Source organism: Monodon monoceros, unplaced genomic scaffold (assembly GCF_005190385.1).
Source record: "Monodon monoceros isolate NGI ecotype Baffin Bay Population unplaced genomic scaffold, NGI_Narwhal_1 Super_Scaffold_20, whole genome shotgun sequence".
Taxonomy (NCBI): Eukaryota; Metazoa; Chordata; class Mammalia; order Artiodactyla; family Monodontidae; genus Monodon; species Monodon monoceros.
Genome location: NW_021703777.1, coordinates 115193649 through 115217497, shown reverse-complemented (window position 1 = coordinate 115217497; position 23849 = coordinate 115193649). Strand labels below are relative to the sequence as shown.

General features: G+C 38.8%; 1 protein-coding gene and 1 long non-coding RNA gene across 8 annotated transcripts in view; one reads left to right on the top strand and one right to left on the bottom strand.

Annotated features, from left to right (window-relative positions):
- The window catches only part of SYNPO2 (synaptopodin 2), a 169525-nt gene that overhangs the window by 45220 nt on the left and 100456 nt on the right, over window positions 1–23849 (bottom strand). The gene's annotated exons all lie outside the window — the stretch shown is intronic.
- LOC114902712 overlaps window positions 1042–23849 on the top strand; it is a 114532-nt gene continuing 91724 nt past the window's right edge. For 3 of the 4 annotated variants that reach the window (XR_003795588.1, XR_003795586.1, XR_003795585.1), the window contains exons 1-3: window positions 1042–1634; window positions 2669–2887; window positions 3225–3342. This is a non-coding gene — a long non-coding RNA (uncharacterized LOC114902712). The remainder of the gene's footprint in view (window positions 1635–2668; window positions 2888–3224; window positions 3343–23849) is intronic. The other variant, XR_003795587.1, reaches the window with a different exon arrangement.

Genomic DNA, 23849 nt, shown 5'->3' with positions numbered 1-23849 from the left:
AATTCATAACCTGAGGTCTTTAATACTTTGCTTGTGTTGGTGTTTTTACTGAAATTGTTTCATTTCAGACACTGAATATGTCTCATGTACCCAGAAAAATGTATCTGTTTTTCCCTACCTCTAGATATGCTCGTGCAGGGGCCGGGAATGTTAATCAAGGACTATGCTCTTTCAGGGAAGGGCCAATTTAAATAACCTCCTCCAAAGTTTTAGTTAACTGGAACTTCATTTAGTCAATCAGTAGTATATAAAAGTGTGTGACCTAAAGCAGCAATTCTCAAACGTTTTGGTCTTAGGACCCATTTACACTCTCAAAAATAACTGAGTACTTAAAAAATATTTTGTTCTTGTGGGTTCTATCTATTGGTATTCACCATGTTAGAAATAAAAAGATATTTAAATCTTTTGTTTATTAATTTAAAAATAAAATAACAGTATGTTAACACAAATGTTTTATGAAAAATAATCATGTTTTCTAACACTAAGATAATTTGATGAGAATAGTGACATAGTTTTCTATTTCTGTAAATCACTTTAATGTCTGAGCTTAATAGAAGACAGCTGAATTCTCATACGTCCTTCTGCATTCATCCTGTTGTGTTACATTGTGTTGATCGAAGTGTATGAAGAAGATCTAGCTCCACATAGATAAACAGAAAAGGGAAGAGTATTTTAATAGCCTTTTCAGATAATTTTGGATATTCCTTGATACTACATCAAACTCAGTAAGTGGCAATTTCTCAAACTGCAATGTGGAATCTGAAACCATAGCAATGAACTTTTCATACTTCATTATATTAAAATTCTCTAGTCTGTTTTGCACTTTGCGGTACGCGGGCCTCTCACTGCTGTGGCTTCTCCCGTTGCGGAGCACAGGCTCCGGACGCGCAGGCTCAGCGGCCATGGCTCACAGGCCCAGCCGCTCCCCGGCGTGTGGGATCTTCCCAGAACGGGGCACGAACCCGTGTCCCCTGAATCGGCAGGCGGACTCTCAACCACTGCGCCACCAGCGAAGCCCCTGTTTTACACTTTGGATAGATCTTTAGTCCATCATGATTCTGTTACATCACACACTAGTCATAGAAAATATTGGTTCACTGAGTTATACAGATCTTCCAAACGTTGACACATTTAATCATACAGTATACAAAATCACACCTCTTAATCTCATCAGTGATCTCAACAGAGAAGTCTTTAAGTATTGGAAAGCTGTCAAATTCACGGTGGCAGGTGCAACTTTCTAATTTTCCCTTGAAAGCTCGAATACTGTCAGTTGTTTTCCTTGAAGTGACAGGCTCACTTTGCTCATTTTCCAGAAGGTGTCTACTGAATACCCAAGTCTAAATAACCATAGTTTGTCTGTCAGTCATTCTTTAAGTAAAAATGATGTTCCATGAAAAAAATGACTAGTTGAGTTTGCAATTCAAAAAATTATGCACGTGCTTCCTCAACACAAATATTCAAAGTGCTTTACATGTATCCTCATTTTGTCATGCAGAATATTAAAAAGATGTGTGCTCAAGATTTAATAAAATGCAAACTTTTACAGCTTTACCAAGGACATTCTTACATGAAACCAGCATCTTGTTTCTTAAGTCAAATGGTGACAGTGATGAATACGACTTCTAGTACAGGTAGGTGTCACTGCCTCAAATGCTAAGGTGTCATCCACCTTTGCTTTTACACCATCAGTGCAAATGTCAACAGAGCGAAAAAAGACAAACAATGTCTTAGTACCATTATGAAAATCATTTAGATATCACAGATCCCCTGAAAGCATCTAAGAGACCCCTAGAGGTCTACAGACTACACTTTGAGAACTACTCATCTAAAGGGACAGGGATGCGTGATATGCATCTTTGCCCTCTTGGGTATCTGAGTTTGAGAAGAGGAAATTTCATCAAAGGCAATTCAGAGACAAACAAGAGTAAGGTCCAGCCTAGGGAAGAAAGGCTGACAGAGGCCAGGAAGTGATACCTTTTAAAAGCATGTGTTAAGAGAGCATGCCACAACCATGAATTCAGATAAAACATCACTCTGGTGATCTGAGGAAAAGGAGAAGCAAGCAGTTTCAGCCCAGATTCCAAGTACATTCTCAGAAGAGAGGAGAACAAAGGGGAGAATAAAATCTTAATTGGGCTGGAGTGTCAAGGGTGCTTTTTTTTTATTTAACATCTTTATTGGAGTATAATTGCTTTACAATGGTGTGTTAGTTTCTGCTTTATAACAAAGTGAATCAGCTATACATATACATATGTTCCCATATCTCTTCCCTCTTGCGTCTCCCTCCCTTCCACCCTCCCTATCCCACCCTTCTAGGTGGTCACAAAGCACCGAGCTGATCTCCCTGTGCTATGCAGCTGCTTCCCACTAGCTATCTATTTTACATTTGGTAGTGTATATATGTCCATGCCACTCTCTCACTTCATCCCAGCTTACCCTTCCCACTCCCTGTGTCCTCAAGTCCATTCTCTAAGTCTGCGTCTTTATTCCTGTCAAAAATAACTTCCATTCAGTTTTCAAACTACTGGCTGGTTGAAATTCATTGAGAGCTGTGACTGCAATACAAAGATCTTTGTATCTTTTATAACCCAATGTATGTATTGTGTATATAGGCGTGCAATAAATATGTGCTAAATACTATTTTCTATGTATTCTTTCTTTGTAGTCTCTTTTAGGTTTAAGATTACTACAAAAATATCATGTGATTAATGGGAAATTCCCAGTGTATTTGTGGAAGAGAATTGGTCCTATCGAATACTGGACATCAGAGATAACTGAGTTTTCCCCAGCAAAGGGGATGGCCACACCATGACTCAATAAGCAGCTCTGCAGCTGCTCCTGCGAATCGCTCCATTTCACCATCAGTCCCCTGGCCCCATAAGAGGTAAGGTCACAGGCAACCAGTAAAACATAAAACTTTATGTGGGTTTGGTTGCACTTTATGGAGATAAGCACATGAGCAGAAGCAGTGTGAGGCGCTGGAGCTGAGGCACTACCACAGGTGCTGTTGCAGTTTCTATGTGCTCTGTCTGCCTTGGAAGCTCCATGTGAGCTGGGTAGGCTATGGAAGTGGATTGCCAAATCCCGTACTTCAGGAAGGGAAATCAGGGTCATGCCAAATGCCCTCTGTGTCCATGTAAGTGTTCTGTTGTTGCATTTTAAAACCAGTCATGCTCCTTGCTGGGATTGACCAATTCTTTTCCTATTTATTTCTGATTAAGGAGAGCCTACATGAATGTCATCACCTTGCCAAAAAATTCTGGGTCAGAGCCAGCCAAGGAGAGCCTTCCAGAGGCAGGCAAGAACCCTCAGCTACTCTCACTTTTTACCTAGCTGGAGGTCAGTGTTGAATTTACAAAGGAAATAGAGTTGGAGCTTGAGGCTTTGCTTATGTTACCTTATTTAATTAATTAGTTAAGTAATAATCCTACATATTCACTGATTGTCTTTCATGGACAGAGTTTTGAGGTCTGAAGTACAATCATGAGTATTGCCCACAAGAGCTTTATATTCTAAGATAAATAAGAAAGTAGATAAGTGTAACCCAATATGACAACTGCTATGATTAAAGTTAACGCAGTATGCAGGGGGAGCACACAGCAGCGTCACAGCCAAGGATTACTGGAAGAGGGAAGATTTTCTAAAGGACACATAAATGTTAGCCTCACGAGGAAAAGTTAAGGGGAGTCAGAAACACAAAGGCCTAAGAACCTAGCATGCAGCAAATTCTCAGTCAATGCTTGTTGGATGAACTATCTTTTCACAATGCAATGCTGCCTCCTATTAATACTGCAGTTTCTTGTAGAGCACTTCAAAACCAATGCCTGTTAGCTCACCTACAAAATGGCTAGGAAAATCCCATCATTGCTATTCAAAGTGAGGTTTACAGACAAGCAGCATTGGAACCACCTAGGGACATGTTAGAACCACAGAATTCCAGCCCCCAACCCAGATGAACCACAGTCTGCATTTTAAGATCCCTGGTGATTTATATACACATTAGGGTTCAAGACCGTGCTGTTCTAAAGGCTTGTCAACCAGTGATGGCCTTCTAGGACAGTGGTTTATAACCTTTGGGAACATCAGACTCTATGGAGAGGAATTTCAAAATGCAGAAGTCCAGTTTTTATTCCCTTATCTTCCACAAAAACCAAATCTTGGGGGCTGGGACCTATGTATCTGCATTTTTAACAAACTTCCCAGGGAACCCTGAGGCCTGTTCTTTGACACAACCTGGTATTATTTTCTATAGAATACTTTAGGGAAATATGTTAGGGGCCAACCATTTTTCTGTGTGTGTGTGTGTGTGTGTGTGTGTGTGTGTGTCTGTGTCTGTGTGTGAGATGAAAAGGCAGATCTTCATTGAATGACTTTCTTCCAAGTGATTATGTTATTAACTCTTTTGAGCTTCAAATAACCATACTTTTCAAGGAGACTAGAAGATGAGTTTATGATCATTAAGTGGTTTTTTTTGCACATCCTTTTATTTTAACTATATAAGTTTTATGGTTCTGAAAACAAACATGATCCAAAGTCAAGACTTTCTGGATTAGAAGTGGTGAACATAATATAAGCTAGAATGCTGCTAAAGGCCGCTTATGGGGAAAATTATAATCCACGTTTTATCCCTAAGCAGGTCATGCAGGCAGCTAACTAGCTCTTCAAAACTACTCTATGTAGCCTGCAGCCATATAAAAACTCCAAGTACCATTTGACCGTACTTGTGCTAAATGTATAATGCAAATATAACAACACATTCAAACTTTGATTTACGTCAACTATCAATATAACTTTTATTCTCTAGCTGGTCATAAAATTTAACAAGCTGAAGACAAGGAATTCCCATTTGTTCTTGATTTTCATTTGAAACTAAATATGATGAAATTTCCATTTCCTCTCTATTATTACATAAACCTGAAGCAAAGAAATGGCATTATCAAGCCTTGTTTTATAGGAAAAATGATCTCCACATTAATTAAATTAGTTGAGCATAATATAGCATCTTCTAATATTTGAAGGAAATGGAATAGTCAAATGGCAGATAAATATATTTAAGTATTTTAATGAGTTGAAGTTCAGTATAAAAGCACTTGGTATAACTCAAGCACACTACACAACATCCTCTATAAATTATACTTTTGAAGGAAAAAATAAACCATATTAATTTCTTCAGACAAGGACTTTACTACTTTTACAAATTGTTTGTAAAAGAAAATTTAAGCAATATTGTCTCCTCCTCTTCCCATGAAACAATTGGGATTTGAATGAAAATATCAAATCACTACTTTTTTCAAATGAAATGGTTTGGCACTATCTTTCATAGTAACACAACATCTCTGTTACTGTTTGATCACATTTGTATTTGTTAAGACTCGCTTTCATTCAGAGTTTGCTTTAGAGAGAAATAAAAAGCCTCCGTTTTGAAGGCATTCAACCATTCACCAAGTACTGTCTCCAGGACCGGGTACTGCTCTGGGCTTGCCTTCCCCAGGCTAACTCTGGAGACCAGGAAGAACTTAGCAATTGAACCTAAATCTTAAAAGGCTGGTTATATGACATGCCTTGATAACCACAGAGAATCATCAGGATCCAGAGTGAGAGGGGCACTAAACCCACGAGGATTGATTTCCTCCAACAACAAATTATGTATTAAGCATGTAGTATATGCAAGGTACTGTACTCTGAAACATATGAAGATTTTTATGGCAGAGTTCCTGAGCAAAGCTCTCAGAAGTGGAAAGCTGTTGCATTATCTGCTGCAGGATTTAGTCACCCATTTCTTTCATTTATTTATCCGTCCTTCCTCTCCCCTCTCTCCCTTTCCTCTATCCTCTCCTCCCCTTCCCCTCATCCTTCTCCCTACCAATCTCTACGCCCCCCACCTCTTTCTCTCTCTCTCATAATCATGCCTCTTATAAATTCTCCATGGACTACAATTATAGTTGATGGACTCAATCTACTTGTCATTTACAATGGTGTGAAAAGAGGTATCTTATGCTTGAGCCTACATTTAAGATCCATTCTCACAGATTCCTTTATTAACACACTTATATTTGACATGTCTATAGTCCTTGAAACAAAATATACACAGCAAAAGTATAAGATGATGTTATTAGCATATAAGTATATAAGCCAGATGTTCTGTCTGTTCCCCAAAATCAGTGTTTAAAAAATTGAGGGCTTCCCTGGTGGCGCAGTGGTTGAGAGTCCGCCTGCCGATGCAGGGGACACGGGTTCGTGCCTCAATCCGGGAGGATCCCACGTGCCATGGAGCGGCTGGGCCCGTGAGCCATGGCCGCTGAGCCTGTGTGCCCAGAGCCTGTGCTCCACAATGGGAGAGGCCACAACAGTAGGAGGCCTGCGTACCGCAAAAAAAAAAAAAAAAATTGAAATCCATATTAAAATAGGAAAATATAACTGGAGGAAATATGAATTGACACTCCTGCATTAAGAGCTAAGTTAGAAACATGAAGAAGACCCAGGCCACAGGGAGCCTGACACTGGTGATGAGTACAATACTGTGCTGTGCTTTATAGAGTCCAAACTGAATTGTGGATTTGATTCCGAAGAGTGTAATTATTTGCTAAGAAAATGATGAACATATTATGAAATCTAGATTCTGGCTTGTGTCATATAGGGCTTATATATAAATCTAAGTTTTTTATTCAGTCTCTGTTGTTCAATAATTTAAAAGCCAACCTCTCAGATAAAACGGTATTACTTTCAGTTTTTTAACATTTTACTATGACCCTTTTCGCCCCATGCCCTCCATTTAAAAAAATGTTACTAGATCCACCAGAGGGCAGACAGCAGAAGCAAGAACTACATTCCTGTAGCCTGTGGAACAAAAATCACATTCACAGAAAGATAGACAAGATGAAAAGGCAGAGGGCTATGTACCAGATGAAGGAACAGGATAAAACCCCAGAAAAACAACTAAATGAAGCAGAGACAGGCAACCTTCCAGAAAAAGAATTCAGAATAATGATAGTGAAGATGATCCAGGACCTCAGAAAAAGAATGGAGGCAAAGATCAAGAAGATGCAAGAGCAGAAACTAATACATCATTGTAAAGCAATTATACTCCAATAAAGCTGTAAAAAAAAAAAAAAAAAAGCAAGAAATGTTTAACAAAGACCTAGAAGAATTAAAGAACAAACAAACAGAGATGAACAATACAATAGCGGAAATGAAAACTACACTAGAAGGAATCAATAGCAGAATAATAGAGGCAGAAGAACAGATAAGTGACCTTGTGACCTAAGTGACCAGATAAGTGAAGACAGAATGGTGGAATTCACTGCTGTGGAACAGAATAAAGAAAAAAGAATGAAAAGAAATGAAGACAGCCTAAGAGACCTCTGGGACAACATTAAATGCGAAACCATTCTCATTATAGGGGTCCCAGAAGGAGAAGAGAGACAGAAAGGACCCGAGAAAATATTTGAAGAGATTATAGTTGAAAACTTCCCTAACATGGGAAAGGAAATAGCCACCGAAGTCCAGGAAGTGCAGAGTCCCATATGGGAAAAACTCAAGGAGAAACACACTGAGACACATAGTAATCAAATTGGCAAAAATTAAAGACAAATTATTGAAAGCAGCAAGGGAAAAACAACAAATAACATACAAGGGAACTCCCATAAGGTTAACAGCTGATTTCTCAGCAGAAACTCTACAAGCCAGAAGGGGGTGACATGACATATTTAAAGGATGAAAGGGAATAACCTACAACCAAGATTACTCTACCGAGCAAGGATCTCATTCAGATTCGATGGAGAAATCAAAAGCTTTACAGACAGCAAAAGCTGAGAGAATTCAGCACCACCAAACCAGCTCTACAACAAACGCTAAAGGAACTTCTCTAACATAAGAGAAGAAAAAGACCTACAAAAACAAACCCAAAACAATTAAGAAAATGGTCATAGGAACATACATATTGATAATTACCTTAAACATGAGTGGGTTAAATGCTCCAGCCAAAAGATACAGGCTTGCTGAATGGATACAAAAACGAGGCCCATACATACACTGTAAAAAACACAAACACATGGAGGCTAAACAATACATTACTAAATAACCAAGAGATCACTGAAGAAATCAAAGAGGAAATCAGAAACTACCTAGAGACAAATGGCAACGGAAACACAATGATCCAAAATCTATGGGATGCAGCAAAAGCAATTCTAAGAGGGAAGTTTATAGCAATACAAACCTACCTCAAGAAACAAGAAAAATCTCAAACAATCTAACCTTACACCTAAAGGAACTAGAGAAAGAAAAACAAAGCCCAAAGTTAGCAGAAGGAAAGAAATCATAAAGATCAGAGCAGAAATAAATGAAATAGAAACAAAGAAAACAATAGCAAAGACAATAAAACTAAAAGCCGGTTCTTTGAGAAGATAAAATTGATACACCATTAGCCAGACTCACCAAGAAAAAGAGGGAGAGGATTCAAATCAATAAAATTAGAAATGAAAAAGGAGAAGTTACAAAGGACACCACAGAAAGACAAAGCATCCTAGGAGACTACTACAGGCAACTCTATGTCAATAAAATGGACAACATGGAAGAAATGGACAAATTCTTAGAAAGGTATAACCTTCCAAGACTGAGCCAGGAGGATATAGAAAATATGAACAGACCAATCACAAGTAATGAAATTGAAACTGTGATTAAATTCTTCCAACGAACAAAAGTCCAGGACCAGAAGGCTTCACTGGTGAATTTTAGTCAAATATTTAGAGAAGAGCTAACACCCATCCTTCTCAAACTCTTCCAAGAAATTGCAGAGGAAGGAACACTCCCAAATGCATTCTATGAGACCATCATCACCCTGTTACCAAAACCAGACAAAGATACTACAAAAAAAGAAAATTACAGACCAACATCACTGATGAATATAGATGCAAAAATCCTCAACAAAATACTAGCAAACAGAATCTAACAACACATTAAAAGGATCATACACTATGATCAAGTGGGATTTATCCCAGGGATGCAAGGATTCTTCAATATACACAAATCAATCAATATGATATACCATATTAATAAAATGAAGAATAAAAACCATATGATCATCTCAATAGATGCAGAAAAAGCTTTTGACAAAATTCAACACCCATTTATGATAAAAACCCTCCAGAAAGTGGGCATAGAGGGAACCTACGTCAACATAATAAAGGCCATATATGACAAACCCACAGCAAACATCATTCTCAATGGTGAAAAACTGAAAGCATTTCCTCTAAGATCAGGAACAAGACAAGAATGTCCACTCTCGCCACTATTATTCAACATAGTTTTGGAAGTCCAACATAGTTTTGGAAGTTTGGGGAATGTAAATTGATACAGCCTCTACGGAGAACAGTATGGAGGTTCCTCAACATAGTTTTGGAAGTCCTAGCCATGGCAATCAGAGAAGAAAAAGAAGTAAAAGGAATACAAATTGTAAAAGAAGAAGTAAAACTGTCAGTGTTTGAAGATGACATTCTCTATACATAGAGAATCCTAAGATGGCACCAGAAAACTACTAGACCTAATCAATGAATTTGGTAAAGTTGCAGGATACAAAATAAATGCACAGAAATCTCTTGCATTCCTATACACTAATGATGAAAAATCTGAAAGAGAAATTAAGGAAACACTCCCATTTACCATTGCAACAGAAAGAATAAAATACCTAGGAATAAACCTACCTAGGGAGACAAAAGATCTGTATGCAGAAAACTATAAGACACTGATGAAAGAAATTAAAGATGATACCAACAGATGGAGATATATACAATGTTCTTGGATTGGAAGAATCAATATTGTGAAAATGACTATACTATCCAAAGCAATCTACAGAGTCAATGCAATCCCTATCAAGTTACCAATGGCATTTTTTATGGAACTAGGACAAAAAATCTTAAAATTTGTATGGAGACACAAAAGACCCCGAATAGCCAAAGCAGTCTTGAGGGCAAACAACGGAGCTGGAGGAATCAGACTCCCTTACTTCGGACTATACTACAAAGCTACAGTAATCAAGACAATATGGTACTGGCACAAAAACAGAAATATAGATCAATGGAACAGGATAGAAAGCTCAGAGATAAACCCACGCACCCATGGTCAACTAATCTATGACAAAGGAGGCAAGAATATACAATGGAGAAAAGACAGTCTCTTCAATAAGTGGTGCTGGGAAAACTGGACAGCTACATCTAAAAGAATGAAATTAGAACACTCCCTAACGCCACATATAAAAATAAACTCAAAATGGATTAGAGACCTAAATGTAAGACTGGACACTGTAAAACTCTTAGAGGAAAACATAGGAAGAACACTCTTTGACATAAATCACAGCAAGATCTTTTCTGATCCACCTCCTAGAGTAATGGAAATAAAAACAAAAATAAACAAATGGGACCTAATGAAACAAAAGCTTTTGCAAAGCAAAGGAAACTACAAACAAGACAAAAAGACAACCCTCAGAATGGGAGAAAATATTTGCAAACGAATCAACGGGCAAAGGATTAATCTCCAAAATGCATAAACAGCTCATGCAGCTCAATATCAAAATAACAAACAACCCAATCCAAAAATGGGCAGAAGACCTAAATAGACATTTCTCCAAAGAAGACATACAGGTGGCCAAGAAGCAAATGAAAAGGTGCTCAACATCTCTAATTATAGAGAAATGCAAATGAAAACTACAATGAGATATCACCTCACACCAGTTAGAATGGGCATCATCAGAAAATCTACAAACAACAAATGCTGGAGAGGGTGTGGAGAAAAGGGAACCCTCTTGCACTGTTGGTGGGAATGTGAATTGATACAGCCACTATGGAGATCAGTATGGAGATTCCTCAAAAAACTAAAAATAGAATTACCATATGATCCAGCAATTCCACTACTGGGCATATACCCATAATTCAAAAAGACACATGCACCCCAATGTTCATTGCAGCACTATTTACAATAGCCAGGTCATGGAAGCAACCTAAATGTCCATCGACAGACGAATGGGTAAAGAAGATGTGGCACATATATACAATGGAATATTACTCAGCCATAAGAAGGAACGAAATTGGGTCATTTGTAGAGACGTGGATGAATCTAGAGACTGTCATACAGAGTGAAGTAAGTCAGAAAGAGAAAAACAAATATCGTATATTAACACATATATGTGGAACCTAGAAAAATGGTACCGATGCGCCGGTTTGCATGGCAGAAGTTGAGACACAGATGTAGAGAACAAATGTATGGACACCAAGGGGGGAAAGCGGTGGTTGGGGGGTGAGGGGTGGGATGAATTGGGCGATTGGGATTGACATGTATACACTGATGTGTATAAAATGGATAACTAATAAGAACCTGCAGTATAAAACAAACAAACAAACAAAAACTAACACTAAACTTTCTTTGGGTTATGTGTATGGAAATATGTTAATATAAATGTTTCAGACATTACATGAAATTTCTAAAATTCTTATATGTTCTGGTATAATGTTATAAGTCATAATTCTAATTATTACTTTAAAATGTATATCTCAGAAATAACTAAATTTCCTTGTCAATTGCATTATTATGAACTTTCATCCAATCTTTAACCGTGGTCATGTTTAAGTCTCTTGTCATTTACAGACAGTCCTGGGTGTACTCTGATGTTTTGCAAATATGTTCTTATAAAAGGGTTTCATCTTCAAGGAATTCATGGAAAAGACTCTGACAAGTACAGGTTTCTGGTAACTGACTATACTGCTGAACTGAATGAATAGTCATTTTCAGAACTCCAATGGAAAACTGATGAATTCATAAAAGTGCTAACAAAAGCTCAAGATGAAAAAATTAATTACATGGGACTGAGTGAACTGATGAGGATGATTATAATTTTTGTGGCTTTCTGTTTGAATTTAAAAAAAAAATCCCACAAGGACTCAGGCAAAAAATATACAAATCAATTTTCACTGCAAAGTAAAAGAGCTGTTACAGTGGAGGATTACTGGACTGAATGTCAATATTATAACGTAGTATGAGTATGTTTCGTGTTTGGTGAATGCAATCATTGTTGCTTTTATTGTGATCATCCATTTACAATGCTTGGTGTTAGTTTATTTATCTCTTGTAAAAATAAAATACTGTGTGTGTGTGGAAAAAAAAGAAGTTACTAGTATTGGATTGGCCAAAAAGTTCCTTCTGTTTTTAAGTAAAATAAAAGACACATTTTTCATTTTCGCAGAGCTTTATTGAACAATATATTCACTGTTTTGTTCCACTACCTTCTGCCATTTTTCAGGCAACTTCATAATTCCATCTTCCCAAAATTTATCTTTTTGAACAAAGAACTGTTCCAGGTGCCTTTTACAGTCTTCCAGGGAATTGAAATTTTTTCCATTAAGAGAGTTTTGTAAAGACTGAAATAAACGGAAATCCGAAGGTGCAGTGTCTGGTTAATATGGCGGATGAATCAGAACATCCCAGCCAAGCTGTAACAGTTCTTGCCTAGTCATCAAAGAACCATGTGGTTTTCCGGTATCCTGATGGAAGAGTATGCGTTTTCTCTTGACTAATTCCAGATGCTTTTCGTCGAGTGCTGCTTTCAGTTGGTCTAATTGGGAGCAGTACTTGTTGGAATTAATCATTTGGTTTTCTGGAAGGAATTCATAATAAAGGACTCTCTTGCAATCCCACAATATACACAACATCACCTTCTTTGGATGAAGATCGGCATTTGGTGTGGTTGGTGGTGGTTCATTTTGCTTGCCCCACAATCTCTTCCGTTCCACATTATTGTACAGCACCCACTTTTCATCACCCATCACAATTTGTTTTAAAAATGGAACGTTTTTGTTATGTTTAAGTAGAGAATCACATGCGGAAATATGGTCAAGAAGGTTTTTTTCGCTTAACTTATGTGGAACCCAAACATCAAAGCGATGAACATAACCAAGCTGGTGCAAATGATTTTCAGTGTTTGATTGGATATTTTGAGTATGTCGGCTATCTCTCGCGTGGTATAACATTGACTGTTCTCAATATCTCGATTTGATTGCTGTCAACTTCAACTGGTCTACCTGACCGTGGAGCATCGTCCAGCGAGAAATCTCCAGCATGAAACTTCGCAAACTACTTTTGACACATTCGATCAGTCACAGCACCTTCTCCGTACACTGCACAAGTCTTTTGTTGCGTTTTTACCTTTCTTGATATAATAAAGCATAATATGCCGAAAATGTTGCTTTTTTTCTTTCATCTTCAATATTAAAATGGCTACACAGAAATTCGCCAATTTTGATTTTTTTTTTTAAATGCACACTGATACGACAGCTGTCACAATACAGTCTAACTAAATTGTTTCGAATAAATTAAGACAACTAAGCACTAGTAGAGCCATCTTATGGAAAGAACTGATCGAACCTTTTAGCCAACCCAATAAAATAGTCGTGTGCCTTCTCATATACCTTTGGGTTTTTGGTTTGTATTAGGAATTTTCTGGGTCCTCCTTATCTCTTTTTTCGTGTGTTTTTGTGTGTGTGTGTGTGTGTGTGTGTGTGTGTGTGTGTGAAGAGAAATGTCTATGAGCCGCTTGACAGTAGACATGACATCTTTCTACCTGGTACAAAAAGCCAAATGCACTTCCTAATGTGATGTCTATTAGCCTTAGAAGCCCACAAACGCAATTAAAAAACATTAAAATGGTGAAGCAACAAGGCAAGATATCAAGGGGAGCAGAAGAAATATGAACTAATGTAGGTGGCCACAAAAATTGTTATAAGCATACAGTAAAGGAAAGCCTGGTAGATAATAAATGTAGATTGAAAGACAAATGGTAATTAGGGAAACTGTCTTTGTGTTGTAATACGCTGGCTACAGCAGATTACCCTAGCTCTCATAGCTAAATGAAAAGCTATTAACATAATGGAGCAGATGTATCTGTTACAAAATAAAATATTACAAGTATTATAAAGAAAATTAAAAAATAAACAACAATCTTGTTTTGGGGGGATTACCTAAAATTCAATTTATTGTTTTATATACAGATATTAGTGATGCTCAGTAGGTCTTTAATTTATTAGTTTCTCCTTTGATATTGACATTTTTTGATAGAATAAGTATGTCAGATTGTGAGGTGGTCATGTTTTTTCCCAAAACACATTCCTTTATTTTCCTTGTAAAACTGCCTAAGAACTGGGCAGTCATACGATTTCTCTTAGTATATCCTAAGGCTTCCATGAGCATTCCTAGAGCTTACAGCCAAAGAAATAGTCCTGGAATTTCAGATATTAAAACTTTCTTCACAGCCAGAAATTTCTGTGATATTTGGGTCATTGCACACAAATTTACTGGATAATTTGTATTCTAGTAAAAGACCTATGTAGTCCACTTCTGCTCCTAAGAGTATTCATTGTGCTACCTTTTCGATGAACACTCTGATTCCATCTTGAACAACTTCTTCATCAGAATCTTTTGTCTTCATATATTGTAAAGTATAAAAAAAGGCAATGGTTAGGACATCAACTTTCACACCTTCATGTTCAGTCTTAACTTTAAGAAGTTGTTTTTTGCTTTTTAATTAATTTATTTTTGGCTGCATTGGGTCTTTGTTGCTGCGCGCGGGCTTTCTCCAGTTGCAGAGAGCGGGGGCTACTGTTCGTTGCGGTGTGCGGGCTTCTCATTGCGGTGGCTTCTCTTGTTGCGGAGCACGGGCTCTAGGTGCGCGGGCTTCAGTAGTTGTGGCTCGTGGGCTCAAGAGCGCAGACTCAGTAGTTGTGGTGCTCGGGCTTAGTTGCTCCATGGCATGTGGGATCTTCCCAGACCGGGGCTCGAATCTGTGTCCCCTGCATTGACAGGCGGACTCCCAAACACTGCGCCACGAGGGAAGCCCTTAACTTTAAGTTTTGTATTGTTTACTGCTGATAGTGTCAGGGTGAGTGTGGCCTGAGTGGGTTGCTACTTCCCCTTCCCCTCAGCTCAGATCTTCTTCTGGGTAAGGAAGACGACATCTTTGCCTTTCTGGTGCCCCAGAGATTCTGGCTAAAAGCTCAGTCAACCCAGATTCCCTCCATAGATGGACAGTGGGCCAATGCATTTTTTTTTTTTTTTGCTATCAATGCTATTTTTTTTTTTGCTATTCTCTTTGTAGAACATAATAGTTATATTTGCTGAATGCTCCAACTGGATATGTGTTCCTAGACTAGCTTGGTGTTAATGTTATTTCAAAATAATTATTTGGTTATTCTCAGCAATGTTATCTGCACATATTGTTTTCCAAAGGTAGATATTTATTTTCCATTTTAAAACTTGCCTTGGTTATAAAGAAAAGTAATTTTTAATAGATCTACAAACTGGCAGACCTGGGAACACTGACTCCTAAGTCAGAAATGGAGAAAGCCAAGAAGCAACATAATTTGCTCTGTAGAATTCCCTAAAGACTCAGGAATTTGTGGAAACAGTTCCCTCTTGAAGGAAGGATGAGGGTAGGGACGAAAACAGCAAGGCTAGTTTAAAAAAAAAGACATGAGAACCTCCCAATACCATTTTCCTATTCCCCAAGCCAAGCAAATGTCCTTTATTCACCCTGCAGGACAGCAGGCACAGCTGAGGGTGGGTGTACCATAGGGAAAATAGAGGCTTATGTGAAAGATTAACTTCTAGATCTTCTTTTTTTTTTTTTTGGCTGCGCTGGGTCTTCATTGCTGTGTGCGGGCTTTCTCTAGTTGCGGCGAGAGGGGGCTACTCTTCATTGCAGTGCGCAGGCTTCTCATCGCGGTGGCTTCTCTTATTGTGGAGCACGGGCTCTAGGCGTACGGGCTTCAGTAGTTGCGGCACAAGGGCTCAGTAGTTTAGGCTCGCGGGCTCTAGAGCACAGGCTCAGTAGTTGTGGTGCACGGGCTTAGTTGCTCCACAGCATGTGGGATCTTCCTGGACCAGGGCTCAACCCGTGTTCCCTGCATTGGCGCGCAGATTCTTTACCACTGCACCACCAGGGAAGTCCCAAACTTCTAGATCTTAAGACAAACCCCGCCCCCAGCCACGCTCCCATCCAGGCTCCCAGAACTCTGGCAGCTGGACTTTATACCCTTCTAGAAGGAGATTAGGAGATTCTGATTAGCCTGTTAATTAGATATTAGAGCTTCACCAAGAAACGATCCCACCTGCTCACCTACAGTAAGCAGGTAGCAAGAAATTGGTCTTCTAATCTAAGGGAAAGCCTCTATTATAAAAGAGACCAAAACAAGCAAACATGGAAATTATGCTGGGAGAGGAAAACATCAAAAAACTTATCACTAATATCTCCAGAGTGATATGAAATTCATGAAACAGAAACAAGATGGTACAGAAAATAATGAGAAAGACTCTTGGCAATTAAAAATATCTCAGCAGAAATGAATAGTTTAGTAGAGAATTTGTAAGATAATGTTGAAGAAATTTTCTAGAGGGTCCTAGAACCTAGCAGGTTTAAATAGCAAGACGAAGAGATGAAAATAGAAGAAAAAAGCTAAGTTACACAATGGATACTAATAGTCCAATGTATAAATAATAGAAATTTCAGAATGAGAAAACAAGAATGAAAGAAATCATCAAATAAGTAATTCAAGAAAATTTCCCATTATTGAAGTACAAGTTTTCTAGATTAAAAGGACCCATGCAACAGATGAAAATATACCCAAACCAAGGCACATCATTTGAAATTTCACAAGAAAATCTTATGTTTCCAAGAGAAAAAGTTACATACAAGGGATCAAAAAAATCAGAATTGCTTTGGACTTCACAACAACACTGGAAACTAAAATACAGACTAATACCTTCACAATTCTGAGAAAAATATTTCCAGCCTAGATGTTATACCTAGATAAATTATCAATCAAGTTTGAGGATAGAATAAAGATAATATCAAAAATACTAGATCTCAAAAAACTTAGCTCTCATCGCCCTTTCTTAGGAAGCAATTGGAAGAAGAATGCCATGAAAATGAGGAAGAAAAAGAAGAAAAAGGGAGACATGGGGTCTAGGAAATAGGGAATTGACTCAAGAGAAAGGAAAGGGAATCTCCAGTATGATTAAGGGAGATTCCAGGAATTAGGTGTATACCTGGCAAAGAGAGCTACCATTCCAAATTAGAACAGGTCAGAAGACTGTAGGAAGGATGTCTCCAAAACAGACAATATTAATAGAGTTCCTAATACATTTGAAAATATCAGGAGGATTACTTAGATGCAGAGAGTTTGGGGGTGAATTAATGATAAATACTTAGAAAACTGAAAAGAAATGACGGCTGTTTATTCTAAGGAGAAAAAAGTTGTGAAAGAAAGGAAAAAGTACTCATAGCATACTATATGGCTTAACTTCATAATATAAGCACTGGATATTGATTCAATCAAAATATGATACAGTTATATCGGGAGGATGGAGCAGGGGCAAAGGGAATTATGTGAGCTTGAGGCAGGGAGTAGGTAGGGATAACAGAACTATGGTCTTCATTTTCCATAGTGGTGAGCAAAAGGATAATGTTTACAACTAAAAAAATAAAGAAACAGCACAATAAGTGTGTATTTTATAAATAAGAAGGAAAATAACCAAAGGTAAAAATGTTGCCTTTGGGAAATCTAGACTTGATGGTTTTTCATCACATCCTTTAGAGATATTTGACTCTTTAAACTAGGTGCATGTAACTTTGATAAAGATTAAAAACTAAATTTAAAAAGGCATCATGGCTTTTTTCCAAATTTTTGTATTTTTAATATTCTGGTTCTAAGGTATACTGGATTCAAGTAACCTGTGAATCTAAACTTTGTGTAAATAAAAGTTGTCTTGATTTACTCAAAATTCCACTGTAGAATATTAAATAATCCGTGGGATTTATGGACATGAAAGATTAGCCACTTGCCTAATTCTTCAGTGAAAAATGAGTATCTAGCTAAGGAAAATACTAAAGAGCTGTTTTTATTTCGGTATCTGTCCTTCATCTACCAACCAGTATCAAAACATGAGTATATATAAATGTGCTTGTGTTTTATCTATAAAAGACTGTGTTCTAAGATTTTGAGGTGAAGTGGTTTTTCTTTTTCTTTTTTTTTTCCTGTCAATTGATCCATTCTTCCTTTAGCTGTACATGGAAGGGGCAGGATGGTGCACAATTTCAAGGGACATGCATCACATTAGATACACATTAATGACACCCCCTATAGGGCACAAAGTCAAGGAGAAAAAATGGTGGTTATGAAATGGGAGTGACCTTTGACCTCTTGAGAGGAAAGTGTGAGGGTAGAAAGAAAACCAGTGTGGAAAAATATTCTACAATGGAAACCTAAAGAAAATTCCACTTCATTCCACTCATTTCAAACCTTAGACCTAACAGACTTGTGCCCCAGTGAATGACTTCAGAGTTTTGGTGCTTAGAGATTTTCTAGATTTATGTCTCAGCAGCATTGAGAGAGAAGGAAGGGAGGGAGGGAGGAGAGAAGGGAAAAAGAACAAGAAGACACAGACCCTCTGTGCAAATGATATAATTGAATTCTAAAGGCGGAATTAAATGTTTTAATAAGTTCAACTTGCTGAACGTTTGCTTCCTCTCCCTCCTTTCCTCCTCCCTTCCCCTTTCTCCTGGCATCTAGCCCTGGCAACTCAGACAGTGATGAGTTCATAGGCTCCAAAATATGGCCATGGTATGAAGGCAGCAGCAAAAATTTTTAAACAGCATTTCAGCACCACACTGCAGGGCCAAGAAGGGAACCTTGTGTAATGTGAGCAGCTATGAGCTCGTGCTATTTTATTAAGGTTGGCCATCCCTGGGGGTTTCATTACGTGTGTGTGTGTGTGTGTGTGTGTGTGTGTGTGTGTGTGTGTGTCTTCTGCAGTCTCCTATTTTATATGACAGTCATCAAGAAGTCTTCCTTTTCTCAGACATGCCAAAAGGAGAGTGGAGATAACTCGGTATTAATCCTAACTCTGGGGTTCTCACCTTTGAGCAAGGTCTTTGACATTAAAAGCAAAGAAAGATTAAAATGAGAATGACCTCTGACATCCCCTACTTCTAGACTTAGCCTCTGTATGTGTCAGTTTCTTGCTCCTTATCACTTCATTAAGTCACTAAACCTTGCTACCTGGAAGGAAATATTGATGGAGTGATAATGGATGGCTCTCGTCACATTGTGTCTGTGCTCCCCCATTTGCTTATTAAAGGAGCCTGGCTTTTCCTCCAGGTGGACCCAGATTCTGGAGCTCCTTTCTGTTAATAGGCCATTCTCCGAAGCTCTTTAACTTTTCCCTTGCCAGATCCTTCGAAGGAAAAATAACTTCTTAGGCCAGAACATGGTGGAATTTAATATCTCTACTTCAAAACCTTTTAAAAATACCAGGCAACAGTGCAAAAGCTTGAAGATAGTAGTAGATTAGAAGGAAATTCTTCTCTGTGTTTAGAATCTACCTTGTGTTTCCCAGAATGTCCATCTTGTTTTCAAATCTGATTTTTCCTTCAGAACCCAGACCAAATGGCTGCTCTTCCTTCATGGAGCCCTCCTCCTGATCACCCCACTTTACCTTCCAGGCAGGAGTATCTGCAATCTATGAACTCATTAAAAATGACTTTGGGGGCTTCCCTGGTGGCACAGTGGTTGAGAGTCCGCCTGCCGATGCAGGGGACACGGGTTCGTGCCCCCGTCCGGGAAGATCCCACATGCCGCGGAGCGGCTGGGCCCGTGGGCCATGGCCGCTGAGCCTGCGCGTCCGGAGCCTGTGCTCCGCAACGGGAGAGGCCACAACAGTGGGAGGCCCGCGTACCGCCAAAAAAAGACTTTGAATTTATCTTCTGGCACTATTTAACTTTTATTTTAATTATTAGAAAACACATTATCTCCACTTCTAAATTGTATCTTCCCCCAAACAGGAAACTTGTTTAATCTCCTAACTATCCGGACATGTAAATTAGTAATAAAAATAACCACAGCTAAACCATTTGCCATACATACACTATTTCTAACCCTCACAACAACCCCGAGAGGCAAGGACTATTAAGTCTATTTTGCAGAAGAAACTAAGTCTCTGAGAGAGTAAGTGGCTTGCCCAGGATCACATTGTCAGGAAGTGGCCAGCATTTCACTGAACTTATCATTCAGCCAGAATCTGTCTTCCTCACACTCTGCTACAAGTTAGAAGGAAAGAAATGAAGGAAGGAGAGAGGGAGGAAGGGAGGAAACAAAAAGTTAAAATCTCAGGATTTTACCCATTTATTGGAATAATACTTCACAGACTCCCAGAGTAGTGAGAGATTGAAGAAATTTAACACAGCCTATCCTCTGCTTTTTACACAGAGAATAATTGAGACCAAAGTGGTTAAGATTGCTGGTCAAGGTTACACAGCCAGTGACACAGCTGGGACTAATGCAGACCTTAAGGATCCTGACTCCAATTCCCAAGTTGCTTTCTCTGTAAGATGTAAATTTTGAAGCAGGCACTAAAACATTATGATATTTAAAACAGGATAGCAGTTCATAGACATATAAGCTTGATCGTTTGCTTAAACTTTTGTTTACTAAAGTCCTCTGGCTACTAAGAAGCAAGGATTTGAATTTCTGTGTTTTCTTGAATAATTTTCTCATCTCCAAACAGATAGGATAATATATAAAATATACAAGATAACATAATTTTCTTTTGTCGGATCACCAAAAAGGCATGTTTTGCCTTTAAAACGCCCTTCACTACTTAGCAGTCCTAACAATACAAATAGTGAATGCTTCATCTGTGAGCACCCTGCTAAATGCATACTTTTGAACAGCACAAAGGCAGCAAAGTTTAGAATATGACCAAGCTAGTGAGGTGTGGGTATTAAAAATCTATATATGGAAAAAAAAAAATCTATATATGGGCTTCCCTGGTGGCGCAGTGGTTGAGAGCCTGCCTGCCAATGCAGGGGATGCAGGTTCGTGCCCCGGTCCGGGAAGATCCCACATGCCGCGGAGCGGCTAGGCCCGTGAGCCATGGCCGCTGGGCCTGCGTGTCCGGAGCCTGTGCTCCGCAACGGGAGAGGCCACAACAGTGAGAGGCCCGCGTACAGCAAAAAACAAAACAAACAAAAAAAAAAACTATATATATTTAAGGCCAAGTTCAGGGCCTTGTAATTTCCCCCAATTAGCTGATATATACTTTCTGGAAAATGTGTTTAGCAAGCATGGGCAGTTGACCAAATCCTAGATGACTCCAAAATCTAACAAGCAGAATTGTGTGCTTTTATAGCTTCATGCCAACACCTCCACCCCACCCCACCCTCTCTCAGAATCCTAATACTATCTCTTCCAGGAAGCTTTCCTCTTCTTCCTAAATTCTTTCCCTCCTCCCCCAAAGCGAAATGCATAGTGGCAGGAATCTGGGACATCTAAGATCCTGGGAATAAGGGAAAGGGGGCTGCCTCTGAGAGAGAACTCTAAGATCATCAGCAACAGATGAGAATAGGAATTTTCAAAGTTACTTTAGATAAATGGACTGAAAACAGACCAGAGCAGCCTAATGGAAGGAATAAGCATATGGAAAGAAAGAGCGTATCTTTCTGAATGGGCTGTTCAGAAATAGAAATTAGACAAGGGTAGAAGGCAAATGGTGCCCAACGAAGTACTGCCCAGAGGAGAAGGTATCCAGATGAAGGGCTTGAGCTGCACAATACCAGGTGCATGCAGTTGTGGAGGTGAGTGCAGCAGGTACCCACAGTTGCATCTTTCAACTCACACTCTTTGTTCTGATTCCACACACAAAGCCAGCTTGAAATAATAATGTTTTGTTTGTTTGTTTGTTTGTTTTTGCGGTACGCGGGCCTCACACTGTTGTGGCCTCTCCCGTTGCGGAGCACAGGCTCCGGACGCGCAGGCTCAGCGGCCATGGCTCACGGGCCCAGCCGCTCCGCTCCACGGCATGTGGGATCTTCCCGGACCGGGGCACGAACCCGTGTCCCCTGCATCGGCAGGCGGACTCTCAACCACTGCGCCACCAGGGAAGCCCAATAATGTGGTTTTTAAGGGAAGATACAGCACTAAACAGAAGATGCCAGTATTCAGGCTCCTTGTCAATGTGTTTTTACCTCTTTCTAAAGGAAGAAATCAGAATTCTAGCTTACCATCCGTCTTCTTGGTGTTTAAGAGCATGAATCAGTATCCCCAGACTGGGTTACTGCTTGAACAATGACAAGACTGTTTTAGATTTTGGATAATTGAGGGTCAGGCCCTGGATTATGTGAGATTTACAAAGATCAGACCACCTTCCAGAGACCTTTTGTCAGTCTGTCAGTCAAACTTTCCCTACCTCATTATATCTTCTTTCAAATTTCAGTTAGAGTTCATTGATTTCTTCTCTGACCCACTGATAGACTTTGATCCCTCTCTCTTAGGGCATATCTTATGCCTGGTATTATATTTACTTTACTGTAAGAGAGTGTATCTCCTTGAAGGCAGGTATTGTTTTGTCTTGTTTATTCAATTGCTGTTTTTTAGTATCAGTATAGAAATGAATAAGATACAGTCATGTCCTCTATATACTCATGAGTAGGGGTAACAGACAGAAAAACAAGTTATACATGTGGCAAAGTAATAATGAAAGTGTGTATAAAGAACTGAAGTATTGCAAAAGAGGAAGAGATGAATGATGCTGGGAAGCCTCCCTAGAGGAGGCGATGTCCGAATTGGATTGTGGAAAATAAACAAAATTTCACTCAAAAGATCAGAAAGGGAAAAAGTATTCAAAACAAAGGGGAAAACATATGCAAAGGCAAAAAAAGTGTGAAATGACTTGGGAATCAGAACACAGCTCAGTACTGTAAGAGTGTGAAGTGCAAGGGAGAGAGTCACTCGAGATCCGAGATCTGAGGCTGGAGAGGCAGAGAGAGGATGAAACGTTCGTGTATTCCCCAGATGGAGTATGGACTTTCCATTGCAGATGACAGAAGCTAGCAAAGGCTTTTTAGTACAAAAAAGACTGGATCAGATTTGTGTTTAAAAATATGTCTTTTGTACCCGTGTGGACAAGGGAACAAAGAGAGGTAAGACAGAAAATAACAAGATTAGATGGATAAATAGAGGAATAGATAGATAGTGTTAAATTAATTAAACAAGGAGGCCATTAGACTGAGGTGGCCCTAATGCCATGGTCACCAACCTAAGCAAACCAAAACCTAAGCCTCAAGGCTACAAAATCAAAATGCTAAGGACAAGCAGTCACAAATAGCCAGTTAGGCTTTAAGTTACAGCCAATCAATAATTACCTTACTTTGCTTCTGCACCTTCTCTACTTGTCTTTCCCCTGGTTCCTGCTGGAGAGAGTGCTTCTAACCACTTCTGGTTTGGCACTGCCCAACTGGAATCTACAAATGCTCAAACAAGCTCTTAAAACTTTCAATATGCCTCAGATTGCCTTTTAATAATAGGTAGGTAGGTAGGTAAACAGATAGATAGATAGATAGATAATGGATAGATAAAGTAAGAAGGCATTTGGAAAAGTCCAGACCAGCACTGGCCAATAGAAATATAATATTGGCACAAATGTAGGCCACATGTGTAACTTTAAATTTTCTAGTGCCCATGTTAAAAAGAAACAGTGAAATAAATTTTAATATATATTTATTCCAATATATATAAAATATCCTTTCAACATGTAATCAATATAAAAAATTGTTAATGATATAGTTCACATCCTCTTTTCATCCTAAGTCTTTGCACTCTGGTGTGTATTTTATATTTATAGTGCATCTCAATTCAAACTAGCCATAATTCAAGTGTTCAATAACCACACATGGCTATTGGCTACCATATTGGACAGCACAGGTTCAGACAATACATGATGAGGCGGTGACAGGAAGGACGGGATACATTTATAAT